The sequence below is a fragment of the Sorex fumeus genome, unplaced genomic scaffold, assembly GCF_029834395.1.
Source record: "Sorex fumeus unplaced genomic scaffold, SorFum_2.1 ptg000128l, whole genome shotgun sequence".
In the NCBI taxonomy this organism is placed as follows: Eukaryota; Metazoa; Chordata; class Mammalia; order Eulipotyphla; family Soricidae; genus Sorex; species Sorex fumeus.
The window spans coordinates 11266147-11283576 of NW_026606185.1; positions in this window are offsets into that span (position 1 = coordinate 11266147).

Here is a 17430-nt window from a genome sequence, read left to right on the forward strand (position 1 = left end):
CACTGGCCGTTGCAGCAAAGCCCGCACATTTCATAGCCAATAGATTTGTAACAACATATGCTTTCTTAACCAATCCAATTAAGGGTACATCACTTCTTAGCCTATAGTTTAAAGAACAGCATTTTGCGTCGGTGCTTAGGAACTGACAGGTTTTTAAGGCAGTCCTGGGTCTTGCTACATGGGTCTTATGAGAGACATCCGGTTATCTGGTCTGACCCCCACCCTTCGAGTACCTGTATCTGAATTCCTTGCTCAGGGGCAGAAAAACCAGTTATTTTGCAGGGCAGGCTCCTATAAAGCGGATCTGAAAAAGCTTATCTAGACCTGTTCCTTGAAAAACAAGTTATTTTGCAATGCAGGTTCCTATTAAGCTAAGCTAAATTAATTCTGGTGGTAGTCCATTTTTGGGCCTGTCCCTTACAGGCACAGATCTCAAACCTTGCCAGTCCCAATAGGTAGCTGTCAAGCCACACTTTTTTTGTTGACTGTTGTCCACATTGGTGGCCACTTGTTCTGCATGGCTCTGTAGTTATTCCCCAACACCCAGTTTCTCAGGAAGCCATGAATTTAGTCTGGAGCATGGAATTGCTCTTTGCAGGTAAGGAAAGTCAGTGCTAGACTTGCCCAGACCTTTCTTGGGCCCTTTACCTTTCTTAACAGAAAAAATATTTCAGGAGAGGACAAGCAGTGAAGTAAAGAGATTTTATTTGGAAATTTTTGTGATAGGGGAAGGAGGGAGAGAGAGAAAGTGAGAGAGAGAGAGAGAAAGAGAGGGGGGTGGAGAGGTGAGTACAAGAGAGAACACAGACTTCCCCAAGGGTGGAGAGAGTCTTTGCTCACATCTTAGCATCAGATATGAAAGCGTGAAAGTAAAATCTCAAAGAGTCGGGATGCAGGTGACACGTGCTCAGGCACCACCTGAGCTTGACAAGGACATGTAGACACAAGCAGCAGATGGGCTTGGGTAGTATATGCACATACTTCCTTTTTTCAAGTTGGCTTTTATGGCCTTTGTTCCAGTTGAATCTTCCATCAGAGGGGTCCATCCTTCTCTGGTTCTATGCTGGTCTAGATTAAGTTCTTATCAGGCCTTAGTTCCTGTATCCACCAGGTGGGTCCTGACAGCCTTAGGGCTAGTTGGCTTTATTACTTCCCAGGAATTCCATTGCCATGAGGGCTTCTCCCTATCTACCTTACTGCCTCAAAGGAAGAAAGTAACTCTAGTACATCGGTGGGTGTGTATTTATAATTTGCTAATGCATATATGTGCAAGTATAACTTAAAACAAAGAATGATATAATTAAATTTGGTTTCTGTTAAAACCAAAGTACAGGCATTTTCTCTGTGAACCAAAGTGCAGTCATTTTAGTTGTTAATAACCATTTTGCTATACTGCCTAGCTATGTAACTGAAGGCTGAATTGGGCATGAACCTGAGACCATATCTTGAAAAAGGTAACAAAACAAAAATGACAATACCTGCAGATAGTGCCAGTCAATCAGTAGATCAGTAAAAAGAAGGAACCTAGTGGTCAGCCATCATAGAAAGAATAGAACAAAAGGGAATCCACAGGTGGCACTAACCAATCAGTTTACAGGTCAGTTAGGGAGAAACGACAATGTGGGTAGCCAAGGATGTGATTTTAAACTACTTAACCCCTTCCCTGCAGTTGGAGGGGATCATACCTGATTCATATTTTCTGTGGGCTGTGGCCTAGGCTGGTCAGTTTGTAACAATTCCCTTTAATAACATCTTTGAACTCCTGATTGGCATCTTGTGTTCGAATCATGAACCCTAACAGTTTTCTGTAGCTCAAAATAATAATCAGAAAATACTAAAATAAAGTCTTCTATTTGCACATAGTTTACGTCATCTTATCCAACTCTTAAATATGAAGGAATGGTTTTAAAAGTGGACAGAGAATATACAAAGCTGCAGACAATAGGTGGAATGTGCGTGGGGGAAGCTGCTTATTCACAGCTATCAAGAATGTCAAAAGCAAAGGAACCATTCTCTTTGAGATGCAAATATTGAAAATATATTGAACCATTTGGAAATGGGAAAAATGAGGCAACCCTAGTAAAGGGTTAAACCTCTTAGAATAGGAGAAATTTAAAATAATCTAACGGTCATACTTAGAATATGTAGAGACCATGAAGAATCTAAGGCTCTGGATGGACTGGAGAGATAGTTCAGTAAGTAGAGTGCTGGCTTTGTATGTTGTCATCTAGGCCTGGATTCCCTGCATTACATACGGTTTCCTGAGCACCACCAAGAATGGTCTCTGAGCAGAGCCCTAAGCACCACTGTGTAGCCAAAAAAAAAAAAAAAAACCCAGAACAACACAAAGGAATTCCATGGTCTTTCCCTAATAATATGCCAAGCTGCAAATAAAACCCCAGGTAAGGGCAGGTTGGGAACAGCCAACTATAAAATCAACTTACAGAGATGGCAAGCAGAATTCCTGGATTTTTGTTCACATATTGCCATGAGATATATATTCTCATGTTTTTTTCTCCCATCTGGATAAGCCCATACACTCTCTTAAATAGTCTCTCATTCTCTCTCTCTCTTCTTCTCTCTCACAAACACAATCACCATCTTTCCTCATATTCCTCTAAATAAAGCTATATTACTTTACTATTTTGTCTCCTCCTAAAGTGCTTTTCTGTTAGGAAAGGCAATGTACCTGGAAAAACTGGGCAGTGACTGGTACTGTCTTTCCTTTTCCCGCGAAGAACAATCCCTTGCTCTAGTCTAAGAACATTGCTCAATTCTCACAAATACTGCTAACATTTAAATCTATGTTCTAGAGAAAGAATAGTCTATTTTAGTTTTGTGCACCTACATCATGACAATGAGTCTAAAAAATTGTCTTCTTTCAGACATTGTTATCTGAATCCTTAAGGTCCCCTATATTGGTTCTAGCACAGGTAGTAGGGGATAACTGATTTATCTTGAATGAATGAATTCTCTTATGATTTTAAATGTAATTTGGATATGTTTCAGTATTTAAGTTGCTAAGTATCTTTAAGAACAAAAACATTTTTGAGTTTAGAATTGCCAATTCATTTTGGCTTCCTGGAATGATTTGCAAATGTAAATCACTTCCTCTGAGCAATTTGAAAACTCATGGTCTTCTGTAAGTAATATGAAGAAGGGAAAGGAGAAATCCAATCACTTCGGAGGAGCTTAGATCATAAAAAACACAGGCACATCGTTAAAGTGTTGTGAATAATGTACTTCCTACACAAATTATTTCCCTTAGAATTTAGGTTATGTGGGAATACAAGTGTCATCTAAGGAAGCCAGCTGTCTTCTTAAGTTGTGCCATTTATAGCAGTCCCATGATCTGGATTCTGGTCTCAGGCTTGCACTCTCAGCAATTTGCAGTTATAAAGGCATCCAGAGCTGATCAGATGTAGGAAGAAAAGCAGATGCTGAGCAAATACCAAGAGACTGACTTATGAACCAGAAATTAAGTCTGTAAAGTGAGGATGGGAGATGTCCCTCTCCTAGAACAGAAATGTTCCTAACCAGTGTCTCCTACATAGGCAGAACTTTTCCTCTCACTGGTATTTGACCTTAGCTTTCCTAAGTATCTGGAATATTGGTTTACTGCATCGTAAAAGAATGAACACAAATTGTAGATTATCATACACAAGCAGAGAGATTTGAATCCCTAAAGTGACATCTATCATTATACTTCACTAGATAAGTAGGTGGAATGAGCAGCAGCTAAGGGTGCATGCATGTGTGTTTGTATGCACACATGTGTGTGTGTGCGTGTGCGTGTGTGTGTGTGTGGTATGAAAGAGAGAGAGGCAGAAGGGGTATGTCTGCATAATATACTCTTTTGCTCTTGTTTTTTTACAGATGTTGCTTAACTTGTTGAGGAAAGCAAATAAGTAAGAATTGTGCTAACCTAAAGTCCCCTCTAGATTTTGTGTAGGTGTGTGTGTGTGGTGCGGTGTGAAAGAGAGAGAGAGGCAGAAGGGGTATGTCTGCATGCCATACTCTTTTGCTCTTGTTTTCTCACATGTTTCTTAGCATGTATTAAAAGGGAGCTTAGTTCCATTGATCGGGAGAAAGATATAAACTTATAACTAACAAGAAAAAGATTTTTGAGGCAGTGGGTGATACAATGATGATAAATGGATTTTTACAATCTAGGGTACAAAATTTGTTAGGAAGTCTTCATGACCTAGGAAGAACAAATTTGTTCATTTTAAAAAGTTATTGAAATCCTGTGGTTTAAAATGATATTACTAATGGTTTCTCATCACATAATTCCAACAATACATTCATCATCAATGTACCCCTTCCCTTTCCCAACAATCCCAAGATGAAGACTTCCACTCATATCCCCCTCTCCATCTCCAACCTCAACCCCCACAACTTGATAAGGAGAACAAAGTTAAGTGATGGTAGAGGGAGCATCTATTTTCACTTAGGACTTCTGTATATTTGTTTTTGCCGCTGTGGCTTCCTGTTTACTATGGTTTTCAGCACTTATTGTTAAACCTTACAACTATTAGTAGGAAAAGTAGAAGAAAGACGTTCTCAAAAAGGACAGAAGATACACTTGTCGGTAAAAATTTAGTCTTCATCTGGCTGAAACCTGCTGTTAACAGGTGCTCTTAGAGAATCTGAAAAATAGGGCATTTCTCAAAGCTACTCTGTGGATCTGTAACCAGAGTTAGACATCTATGTTGCCATTGAACTATTCTACTAATGCTTTAGGAAATAGAGCCATAAACCCAAAGGCATGATTAGATGTTAGTGTGGAGAAAGTTTAGTTCAATGGAAGACTAATGCCTATATAGAAATGTTTAAATAGCTTGTGATTTGAAAGCACTAAGCTCAGCCTGAGGATTCATTGTGCATCTAAAGGCACCCTGACAGGATCCTAGCCTCAAATTGCTTGGCTTTTCTCCACCTAATTTTCGGTACAATTTATGGGAAAAAAACATGAATGTGAACATTTAAATGGAAACAGAAATGACTCATAACTGACTGATTTTAAGAATACGAACATGAATTCGTCATTTTAAAATAAGGAAATGCATTTCTATAGGAAATAAATTTATGACCAGAAACACTTGTCCTGAGAAAGTTACATGAGCTTCACTTTACTGCTCTTTAGTGTTTGTTTCCTGTTTCCATGTCATTCACTTTAATTTATTCTATATAGAGAGTAATGAACAATACTCTAAAGCGAAGCTCTAAAACAATGTATTAATTATAGAAGAAAATTATGTTTAATTTTTCTTTGAAAGTAGTGATACTTTGTATTTTTTAAAAGTGTAATCTCTTTTTCTATGATAGACTCAGTTAGAAAATCTCTTTCCAAGAGCCCTGAAGACTCTTTTGAAGTTATGATAAAAGCCTAATCTCCCTCCATCTGAAATTGGGCATTTGCTGTATAGCAAGAGAGAATTATAATGGAATTGGGTACTTGGTAGTTGACCTTACTGATCACAACCCAAAGTAGCTTTATAAAATAGTTAAATCTATATCACTCCAATATATTGCATATTCTCTAGTCATTTCTATATTATCACATTATTTTAAAGTTATGTTAATGTTAGTGCTATATCTTAGCTAAAATTGTGAGAGAACAGTTTGTAATGCCTGTGGAAAATCTTAACATTATCACAGAGTTAAGTGCAAAGTTTTCATAATAGTGAAATAGTCTTCACAGCTCAGCGTCATCATGGGTACTTTTTTCCTGTACAAACTTCCACACAACCAGCAAGACAGACACACTGTTTTGGACTCTCTTGTTATTCCTTGGTTCTATTAAAGCTTTGCTATTACCTACTATATATGAAGGTTGCTTGTGTTCCTTCTTCAAAAACAATGAACAAGAATCTAGGAACATCACCACTCTGCAGAAACTTTTTCCTGAATGAAAATAAACAACCTCTAAATAATATGAGATCAATACAGAAGTAAATCTCTCAATTCCATAAATGTTCTCTATAGTTAGGATATCAGGATAGCTGAGATAGTGATTTAGATTATGACTTACATACTTGGAACATACATTCCTTGGAACATGTAATAAAAGAGGCATCGGTGGTGTCGGTATCCTTGTCAACACAAACTTAGTCACGAGCATTGATTCATTCGAATGCCTAACAACCCAAATCGGACGATTACACTTGAATAAATGTGACTCACTACCAGAAGTTTCTATCTTTGTTTTCTATGCACCAACATCCAGTTATGGTGAAAGAGAAACTGAGAAATTCTACATGGAGCTGGAGAAGTTCTATAAAGAAGATCACACCTTCTACAAGATCATTGTCGGTGATTTTAATGCCAAGATAGGACCAAGAAGATCAGTCGATGAACTCCACATTGGGACCCATGGGCTGGAATGGAATGAACAGGGTGACAGACTGTCTGAGTTCATCATGTCAAACAAAACCTTCCATGGTAACTCACAGTTCCAAAAGGCTGAATCTAAACGTTGGACATGGGAGTCTCCCGATGGACGGTTCCACAATGAAATAGAGCACATCATATTCAATCGGCAATTGAGAAGATTATTCATGACTTCTACTCAGATCTCTAACAGTCATGTCCACTTGCCCACATACCACATACCACATGATGGATATGCTGTACCCAATGTTCTCCCTTCCGAAATCCAACATGCCATCTCGTCGGTAAAGAAACAAAGAGTACTTGGCCCAGACAAGATCAGACCTGAACACCTGAAGAACTTACCATCAGTACTCATCAATACATTGGCTTGGCTCTTCACACGATACCTGTCTGAATGCAAGGTTCCATCCCAATGGAAAACCAGCAGGACTATACTACTATACAAGAAAGGAGACATCCACGACATTGGCAACTATCGCCCAATCTGCCTATTGTCTGTCATCTACAAACTATTCACTTGAGTCATCCTGAATAGGATTAGCAGAACACTAGATGAAGGACAACCATGTGAACAAGCTGGATTCCGAAAAGGATTCAGTACCATCGACCATATCCACACGATTACTAAGCTCATTGAGGTTTCTCGGGAGTTCAAGATGCCGCTCTGTCTAACGTTCATTGATTTAAAGAAGGCCTTTAATTCTGTTGAGACGGAAGCGATCATGGAAACCCTAGCCAATCAGGGTGTACAAACTCAATACATCAGGATCCTTCGTGAACTCTATTGCGGATTCACTACCATGATCTCACCATTCTACAAAGAAGTAATCATTGATGTCAAGAGAGGGGTTCGGCAGGGTGATACCATTTCACCAAAACTCTTCAGTGCCACCCTCGAGAACATCATGCAACAACTGGAATGGGAAAGCACGGGAGTGAAGATAGATGGTCGGCAACTACACCACCTCTGCTTTGCTGATGACATCGTTCTAATAACACCAAACATCAGCCAAGCAGCACAAATGCTGAACGACTTTGACCGTGAATGTGGAAAGGTCGGACTACAGCTGAATCTTACGAAGACAATGTTTATGAGAAACAGCCTTGTTCCTGACACTCCATTCGCTCTCAACGGAACCACCATCTCCGAATGCAACAGTTATATATACCTAGGTCGAGAAATCAACATGATGAATGACCTGGCACCTGAGTTGCGCAGGAGGAAGAGAGCGGCTTGGAATGCCTTCAAGAGCATTGAAGAAATAACTAAAAGGACAAAGAACCTCCAGCTACGAGCACATCTCTTTGATTCCACTGTTCTTCCTGCATTAACGTATGCCTCAGAGACCTGGACCCTATGAAAACGGGATGAGAACGTTATTCGGGTCTCTCAAAGAGGAATCGAAAGAACTATGCTTGGAATATCACGATTCACTCAAATGAGAGATAGAATCCGGAGTTCTGATCTTCGTCAACGCTCAAGAATCAGGGACGCTGTCTCATTTGCCAAGACATCAAAAATCAGATGGGCTGGACATGTAATGAGATTTACAGACAACCGCTGGACTAGAGCCATTACTGATTTGATTCTACGGGACATCAAAAGATCACATGGACACCCACCTACAAGATGGTCAGACTTCTTCGTCAAGACCCTAAATGATTGGTTTGAGGCTCTGCATGTTCCTAAAACGAACAGATACCATTGGGCTACGCTAGCACACAACCGGGATGAATGGAGACGTTACTGGCACCCGCTCGAATAAATCGATGAATAACGGGGATTAAGTGATTAAGTGATACTTTCAAAATATTTCTCATATATGACACTTTTTAAAATTGAAACATTGTGAGATACACAGTTATAAAGTTGTTCATGATTGGATTTTAATCATACAACTGTTGTCTCTTCACCAGTCTATTTTTCCCACCACGAATGGCCCAGTTTCTCTTTCGAGCCTACCCCCACCTCTCTCTCTCTTTCTCTCTCTCTCTCTCTCTCTGTCTTTTTGTGCATTATAATTGGTAATATTGGTATTGAAATTTTGTCATTTATATCCCTTTATCTACTTTCAACAGTCAGTTTTTGTCCAAAGTGATCATTTCTAACTATTATTGTCATAGTGATTCCTTTTGTAGCTTAACCTAATTGCATTCCACCCCCCACACACCTGTGGCAAGCTTTCAACTGTGGGCCAGTTCTCTTGACATGTTTTCTTCTGTCCTTGGACATTCGTCTCACACTATGCTCGACTTTTTTATATCCCACAAATGAGTGCAATCATTCTATATCTGTCCCTCTCCATCTGACTCATTTCAGCATGACACTCTCCATGTTCATACATTTATCAGCAAATTTCATTACTTCATTTTTCCTGTATTAATTTTTTCATAGTATTGCATATAGATGTACCATTGTTTCTTTATCCAGTCATCTGTTCTTGGGTATTCAAGATGTTTACAGGTTCTGTCTACTGTGACTAGTGCTGCAAAGAACATAAAAGTGCAAACGGCTTTTTCGTTGTGTATTTTTTGGACCCCAAGGATATATTCCCAGAAGTGGTATTGCTGGGTCAAATGGGAGCAAAATATCTAGTTTTTTTGAGGAATGTTCATATTGCTTTCCAAAAATGCTGGATCAGCCAGCAGTCTCACCAAAAATGATTGGGAGCCCCCCTTTCCCTGCATTTGTGCCAGAACTGGTTCTAGATTGTTGGATGTGTGCCAGTCTCTGGATGGTGTGAAATGATATCTCATAGTTGTTTTCCTTTGCATCTTTTTTATTATTAGTGATGTAGAGAATTTTTATGTGCTTTTTGGCCATTTGTATCTCTTTGATGAAGTTTCTATTTATTTCTTTCCCCCATTTTTTGATGGGGTTGAATGTTTATTTCTTGTAAAGTTCTTCCATACCGTATGTATTTGTGATATTAACCCTTTATCATATGGGTAGCGGGTAAATAATTTTTCTCATTTTGTGGGATACTTTTAAGATACTAATCTCAAAATTACCTCTTTACTTGATTAATGTTGAGAACATGTGAGTTACAGTTTTGTGTTAAATATATATATGTATATATACATATATAATTTTATTTTCATTGGCAATTATACTCTCTTGTTTTTCAAAGAAGTCATATTCTATTTTGAATGACCAGTTTGCAAGAGGAATCAAAAAGGATTTCTGTAATTTTTTCGTTGTCACACAGTTTATAGATGTAGAAAATATTTTTTGATATGTCAATTTTTTGTTTCTATGAGGTGGGGGGGTATGAATGCCTGGCTATATTCAGGACTTATTCCTGCTTCTGTGCTCAGGAATGCCTCTTGGAAATACTCAGCATTCATATGTGGTACAAAGGATTAAAAATCAGCAAACACCTTAATTGTTGTACTTCTCCTCTAACCTCTGAAATCTGAAATGTTAGACACTAAGTTCATATTCTTTCTTGGTAAGGTAAGGTAAGGTAAAGGCCCTCCCGTTGATCATCGATTTGCTCGAGCGGGCCCAGTAACGTCTCCATTGGAGACTTTGTTGTTACTGTGTCTGGCATATCGAATACTCTCGGTAGCTTGCCAGGCTCTCCGAGAGGGGTGGAGGAATCGAACTCGGGTCGGCCATGTTGGCCGCTTGTAAGGCGAACGCCCTACCCGCTATGCTATCTCTCTCTAGATATTATGAGTGTAGAAAATAGCTTTATTAGTTAATCCAAACACATGTCTTTTTGCAATTAATTTAATATTTGCTTTCTCATTAATTATTGAATTGAATAAAAGTTTTAATATTCTTTTCTCTCTGTTTCATTTAAACTATGGTTTACAATTGTTTATGATGATTTTTTATGTCATTAAATATTTCATCACCAAGCATAACACCCATGGGACCTTTTCCCCATTATTATCTCGATTTTTCCAATCACACTTCAAACTCATCCCTGTAGAAGGCCCACAATAGTTTATTTTATATTGCTTGTTACCATTAAGTGGATAACAGGGTGATAAAACATATTTCCATAGAAGAAAGTTTGTGAAAATAGTTGTAACTTACCATGGGGACATGAAGTCATTGTCTGAGGGTTTGCTAAGTTGTTATTACAAGTTAAACCTTCTGGGTTAATGTTTTTGATCCTTGAGATTGGTTGGCTTCTACATTACATCCTATCAAATCTGGAATGTGACTACTGGGATGTCAGTGTTGTAGATTTTAGAGATGTTGCTACAGAAAATCCACAATATTGAAGTGGGCAGAGAGCTTATATGGTTATGGTAGTGGGAGGTGGACTTGGCTTCCATGGCTTCCAGAAGTACAGGGAGATTGGGAGAGGTCGCCCATCCTAATTCTGAGAAGGCCTGAAGTTTTCAGGCAAAAAGGTCCTGTGTACCTCAACTTTTGAGCAGGCACTCACAGTGGCACTCAATCCTAAGGCAGTGAAGTTCAGCCCAATGCATGGCGGTAGCTTTGATTTATGGGAGTTTGGTAGGGCAGGAGCTGTCTGCCTCCCATCCCAAGAATACGCTGAAGATTCAGCTGGTAAGTAAATTGAAAAAAAAAATAGTTCTACATTTTCATAGATATTTAGAATAATGAAACAATTTATTATTTCGGTTTTCTTGTTTTGTGGGGGCTTTCCAAACCAGTGCTCAGGGTGTCTAGGAATGAGTCCCAGCCATCTATGGCAAAATGAGAAGGTACTTCAGTGCTAGGGCCTGAGGATTAGGTCCAGCACAGGGTATGTGGTGTTAGGAATCACAAGACCACCCTTTATGTTTCTTAGGAAGCCATGTGGTGCCTAATATTGATCCTGATCTTGTATGTCTATGATTTTCTCTCTCATCTCCCTGATCTCTAAATTTTATTTTAAAAAAGTTAATGAGAGTCCCCTTTTTCCTGCAACTATGCCGACACTTGTTCTTTTGATGTGTGTCAGTCTCTGTTGTGTGAAGTGATATCGCAATGCTACTTTAATTTTTTTATCACCACTTACTTTGAAGTGCAGAAGCTTCCTAATTTAATGTAGTGTTATTTTTTTATCTTTGCTAATGTTTCCTTGGCAATGAAATAACTCATTAAAGATGCTTCTAGCTTTTATATTGTTAAGAGAACAGAGTTGAACATTCTGTCGCAGACCCCCAAATACATGACCACTTAATCTTTGACAAAGGAGCAAGAAATGTGAAGTGGAACAAGAAAAGCTTCTTCAACAAGTGGTGCTGGGAAAACTGGATATCTACCTGCAAAAAATGAACTCTGACCTCTCTCTAATGCCAGGCACAAAAGTCAGATCAAAGTGGATTAAAGACCTCAATATAAGACATGAATCCATCAGGTACATAGAGGAAAATGTAGGCAGAACTCTCCATGACATTGAAGCTAAAAACATCTTTAAGGATAAAACGGCACTGACCATGCAAGTGGAAGAAAACATAAACAAATGGGCCTACATCAAACTAAGAAGCTTCTGCACTTCAAAAGAAACAGTGACCAAAATACAGAAAGAGCCATTGAATGGGAAAGAATATTTACCCAATACCCATCTGATAAGGAATTAATATCGAGGATATACAAGACACTAGTAGAATTGTACAAGAAAAAAACCTCCAACCCCATATAAAATGGGGAGAAGAAATGAACAGAAGTTTCCTCAAAAAAGAAATACAAAAAAAAAAAAAAGAAATACAAATGGCCAAAAGGCACATGAAAAGATATTCCACATTGCCATCAGGGAGATGCAAATCAAAACAACAATGAAATATAATCTCACACCACAGAGACTGGAACACATTCAAAAGAACAAAAGCAACCAGTGCTGCCGTGGATGTGGGGGAAAAGGGACACTCTTTCACTGTTGGTGGGAATGCCCACTAGTCCAGCCTTTCTGGAAAACAATATGGACAGTACTTCAAAAACTCGCTTCCATATGACCCCCCAATACCCCTTCTGGGAATATATCCCAAGGATGCTAAAAAGCACAGTAGAAATGACATCTGTACCTATACGTTCATTGCAGCACTGCTCACAATAGCCAAAGTCTTTAAACAACCTAAGTGCCCTAGAATAGATGACTGGTTAAAGAAACTTGGTACATCTACACAATGGAATACTATGCAGTTGTCAGGAAAGAAGAAGTCATGAACTTTGCTTATAAATGGATAGACATGGAGAGTATCATGCTAAGTGAAATGAGTCAGAAAGAGAGGGACAGACGTAGAAGGACTGCACTCATTTGTGGATTATCAAACAGCATAACATGAGGCTGACACCTAAGGATAGTAGATACATGGGACAGGTAGATTGCTCCATAGCTGGAAGTCTGCCTCATGAACAATGGGGAGAAGGCAGCTGGAAGAGAGAAGGGATCACTAAGAAAATGATGGCTGGAGGAATTGGTCGGGATGGGAGATGTGTGCAGAAAGTAGATAAAGGACCAAACATGATAACCTCTCAGTGTCTGTATTGCAAACCATAATGATCAAAAGTAGAGCGAGATTATGCAGAATATTTTCTGCTGTGGAGGCAGGGGGAGGTGGAGAGGCAGATATACTGGGGATATTGGTGGTGGGGAATGTGAACTGGTGGAGGCATGGGTGTTTGATCATTGTGTGATTGTAACCCAAACATGAAAGCTTGTGACTATCTCACAGTAATTCAATAAAGTTAAAAAAAAAAACTAAAGGAAAGGAAAAAATATTGTTAAGAGTTTTACCTGTGTTTTATAAATGTAACTTATTGATTAAGGTCTGATACCAAGGTTTATGTTTTTAAACCAATTTTTATTTGATTCTTGTTTATGGTAATAGGAAAGTGTCCAAGTTTATTTTTTTTACCTGTTGCTGATAAATTTTACCATCACCATTTACTGAAGAGGCTTTTATTGCTCCACTTCATACTGTTCTGCCCATTAATCAAAGATTGGCTTTCCATAAATCTGACAGTCTATGCACGGACTTTCTATACTGTTCCACAGACTTAGGAATGTGTCCTTGTGCAGTACCATTCTTTTTTAATTACCACAGATTTGTAGTACAGTTTGAGTTTGGGAACAGCAATGCCTACCATTTTCTTTATCCATAGGGCTGCTTTTTCTATTTGGGATTGAGGGGTAAATATGAATTTCAGGAGTGTTTGATCTATTTCTTTGAAAAATGTTATGGATATCCTTATAGATACTCTATTAAATGTAAACAATGTTTTGGGAAGTATCACCATGTGACAAAGTTAATCTTCTGTATCTAAGAACAGCGAATGTATATCTATTCCCTTGTGTCCTCTTTTATTTGCTTATTTTTAAGTAGTGTTTTGTAGTTTTCTCTGTATAGGTCTTTCACCTCTTTTGCCAAGTTTATTTCTAAGTACTGAATTTTCTGAGGTACAATTGTGAACTGCATTGCTTTTAGTTTCATTTATTTCCCTCTATTCCATTATTTGTGTATAGAAAAGTTTTGGGTTTTTACATGTTGACTTTGTATCCTGTCGCTTTGCTGTCGTATGTCTATTGTTTCTAGGAACTTTTTTTATAGAATTGTTAGGAGTTTCTAAGTGTAGTATCATGCCACTCACAGGGAGAGAGAGAGAGAGAGGGAGAGAGAGAGAGACAGAGAGAGAGAGAGAGAGAGAGAGAGAGCTCAACTACATCTTTTCTTAAGTGGATGCCCTTAATATCTTTTTTTTTTTGCTTAACTGTTACAGCAAGGGCTACCAATACCATATTGAATAGTAGTGATAAGAGTGGCATCCTTGTCTTGTGGCCTGAACTTAGATTAAAGGCTTCAAGTTTTCACTGGGTTTCACCTTTGCTGTAGGTTTATGGTATGTGGCTTTAACTATGTTGAAGAAAGTCCCTTCAACTCCCATTTTATGAAAAGTGTTTATCATGGATTGGTGTTGAATACACTCAAATGCTTTCTCTTCTTCTATTGATATGATCAACTGACCTTTATTTACTTGGAGGGTATTATACTTAGCTATAGTGAGAGGCTACTAGTTCTGTCTGTGCATTTTACTTTTTTGGGAAATTTACAAGATTAACTTCCCAAAATGATAGTAATTAATATAATATAATTTTTATATTTGTTTTCTGTTCAAATAAAATAGCTTTTAAAATACCACTTAGATTAAAAACATATTATATAACATTAAATTTTATACTTGTTTTGATAATAGATTTTATTATTTCATCATGTCAGCGATAGCACAGCGGGTAGGGCGTCTGCCTCACACGCAGCCAACATGGCTGACCCGAGTTCGATTCCTCCGCCCCTCTCGGAGAGCCCGGCAAGCTACCGAGAGTATTCAATATGCCAGACACAGTAACAACAAAGTCTCCAATGGAGACGTTACTGGGCCCGCTCGAGCAAATTGACGATCAACGGGAGGGCCTTTACTTTTACTTTACATCATGTCAGAATAATTATAATTTTTATCTTTCTTAGACACTATACTGATATTAAATTTGGTAAATTTATAGTTTACTACAAGCAAGATTATTGCTAAGTAATTATATGCAGCACATATGCAGCACGACAGAGCCTGGCAAGCTACCCATGATGTATTCGATATGCCAAACGCAGTAACAACAAAGTCTCCAATGGAGACATTACTGGGCCCGTTCGAGCAAATCGATGAACAATGGGAGGATAGTGACAGTGACAATTATATGCAGAGCACTGATTATTTAATAAATTTTGAATTTTTATATATATTTGACTTTCTTTTTATATTTTATAGAATATTTTATCTACAGGGAAAGCTAATATTTTTCTTCTCTAAGAAGTTATTAAAGGAATGTTTTGCTCTAAGCCAAGTTATTCATTTTTTTGATAGTTAGTTCACTCACAACAATGCCTTTTATATTTTAAAAGTACTTGAGTGTAGCACTGTTGTCCCTGTTGTTCATCGATTTGCTTGAGTGGGCACCAGTAACGTCTTCATTGTGAAACTTGTTGTTACTGTTTTTGGCATTTCGGATACGCCACAGGGAGTTTTCCAGGCTCTGCTGTTCAGGCAGGATACTCTTGGTAGCTTGCCGGGCTCTCCGAGAAGGACAGAGGAATCGAACCTGGGTCGACCGTGTGCAAGACAAATGCTCTACCTGCTGTGCTATTGCTCCAGCCCTGTGCTATCACTTCAGTTCACTTGAGGGTATGTCTGTTTATTATTATTATTATTATTGTTGTTGTTGTTGTTGTTGTTATTATTAACTTGCGGAATGGCATTCTATTGTATGAAGTTACCAAAATTTGTTTATTCATTCATGTGTTTAAATACATGAACAGTTTTAAAACTTTTTCATTATTACATATGAAGGTGTTATAAATTTGTATATAATTTTAAAAGAAAATGTGTCTATTTCTCTAAAATCAATACCAAAGAGTAGTATTGCTGTATCACATGTAAAATTAGCTGTTATATTTCACAAAACACCAAAATACTTTCCAGAGTGTCTACCACTTGATATCCCACCATAAAATGTGATAGGACAAAATTTCTCTGCTTTGTCCTTAGCATTTGATACTTCTGCTTTGCTTCTCTCTCTTTTTGGTCTTTTTTTGTTTCATTTTTCTAATACATGTGCAGGCTATCTAATCATGGTTTTAATTAATGATGGATAAATCGTGTTGAAAATATTTTTCTTTATGTTTGACCCTCTCCCTCTGACTCACTTTACTCAGCATGATACTCTCCGTGTCCATTTATATAAATAAATTTTATGGCTTCATTTTTCATATATACATATATATATGCAAATATACGCTGCATTGTTGGAGTGAACAAACCAATATCAAAAAATGAATAACTGGGCTCAGAGCACTAATAAAGCATGTAGGGTGCTTGTCTTGTATGAGGAGGATCAGGCTTCAATCCCTGGAATCCTTATGGTTCCCCAAGCTTGCCCGAAGTGGTTAAAGGAAACAAAAAGATGAATAGGTTAATAGATCTTGTTATGGAGCACAAAGAAGATTAACTATCCCCAAACCGAGTCGTCACTGGTACAAGTGAGAAACATTTAGATATGAGTTATTTAACCTTATTTAGCCTTTTGTACTTTGAAAAATCAAAAAATAGTTTCCCCCATCTGGAAATCTACTATCTTTTTTGGGGTGCAGAATTGGGTTTTGGGGCCACATCTGGAAATGTACTTTTATTTTGAATCATACCCAACAGTACTCAGGGATTTCTTCTGGTTCTGTGTCCATGGATCACCTCTGGTGGAAACCTGGAAATCAGATAGGGTACTGAGGATCAAACCCAGGTTGGCTGCATTCAAGGGAAATGCCTTAACCATAGTACTATCTCTCCATCTCTAAAATATACATTCTATAAAAGTAGTAATCCCAAATGACACACTACCATTGACCCCCCACTTGAGAGGTATGGTATTCACCACTATATTCACCCACATTTTAGTAGATGCTGAAGAATGGTGTCATCATTTATGGAAATTTCATTTTAAAATCAGCGGGTAGGGCGTCTGCCTTGCATACAGCCAACATGGCCAACCCAAGTTCGAGTCCTCCGCCCCTCTCGGAGAGCCCGGCAAGCTACCAAGAGTATTCGATATGCCAGACACAGTAACAACAAAGGGCCATTTTAAAATAAAGAAAAACTTTAGTAGAATCATCTTAGATATACTTGAAAAACCTCATTTTCTTGTTTCTTCACTAGAGCGTGTTTTCATAAAATCTATTCAAAAAGAATAATGTTCATCAAATAAAGTGGAATCAGCATGGGATCCTTGTGGAGACATTTAAGAGGAATGCATTTAAGTAATTGGAAGAGTGAATAGCAAGTACACTTGTTTCCTGTAAAATGAACTACTTAGTTCATTTAGTTTACTTAAGCCAGAAAATTTTCACCATCAAACTCTAGCAATCGATGTATAATATCATCTATATTAAAATGAATGGATTATAATTAAGAAATGAGGATATAAAAAGATAGCATAGGGATTAAGGTTTTTGCTCTGCATGCAGACCTAAGATACCATTGTTTTCCTTGACCTGGTAAGGTACTGCTGGTCTGGTTGACTGAACACC